Here is a 934-nt window from a genome sequence, read left to right on the forward strand (position 1 = left end):
AAAAGAACTGACGGGAAAACCGGGCAGTCAGGGACGAGGTGGTGGTAGTAGTACAAATTTTGTATGAATAATTAGTAACTACGATACATTTTCTTTAAATACTATTATATATTTTGCTCTATTTTCAGATGGGAAACAAAAACCGAATTGGCGGTGGAGCCGCAAGCAGCGGCAGGCGGTCAACGGTGGACAGCAGGCCCCGTATCGTGGCCGCGGAGGGCAAAACCGCCGTCCCAATACACGTAATACACCACCAACAGCAACAACAGAAGGGGCAGACCGCACATTGCGCATTATGATGGAGGCAATTCTGGATAGGTTTTAATTATACTTTATCCAGAATTAGAATAATAAATTAATATATTTCTCTAATTATAATGTGTTCCCTTTATCCTCCCTCCCCGCCTATAGAGATAGCACTTTTGAGAATAGAACCTTTATCTGTAGACTAGATCTTTCAGAGGACATACAAAATTTTGTGTGTGTAAAGTTCAACTTATATTAACGAAATTTTCTAACTACTGACAGTGAACTTTTAAATACTGTATTAGACACTGTGTGAAGTTCACTCTAATAAGATTCAGTGTACAGACAAAAGGTATGCTAGATAAGTGTACAGATAGAAAGTTCATATTAACAACTCACCTGTATTTTTGATCCATATTGCCAGTCGAGGATCGTCCTTCTAAGGAAACCTGTACAGTCTGGACTGGGTCGTTAATTTTCCGTTTGCACATCCTCTGTACGCACAGAAATCGTACTGCCTTTCCTTTTTCTTCCAATTTATTGGATGTATACGACGTAATATAATACAATATTTGTAGACTAATATAATCATATATTTAATGAATCTTAAGTTAACTAGGTGAACCAATAAGCATAGTTGATAATTAAGAAAAAAAATAAAAGGGTTGAGACGTGAGTTTCGAACTCG

The sequence above is a fragment of the Cephus cinctus genome, unplaced genomic scaffold, assembly GCF_000341935.2.
Source record: "Cephus cinctus unplaced genomic scaffold, Ccin1 Ccin1_scaffold0363, whole genome shotgun sequence".
Classification (NCBI taxonomy): domain Eukaryota; kingdom Metazoa; phylum Arthropoda; class Insecta; order Hymenoptera; family Cephidae; genus Cephus; species Cephus cinctus.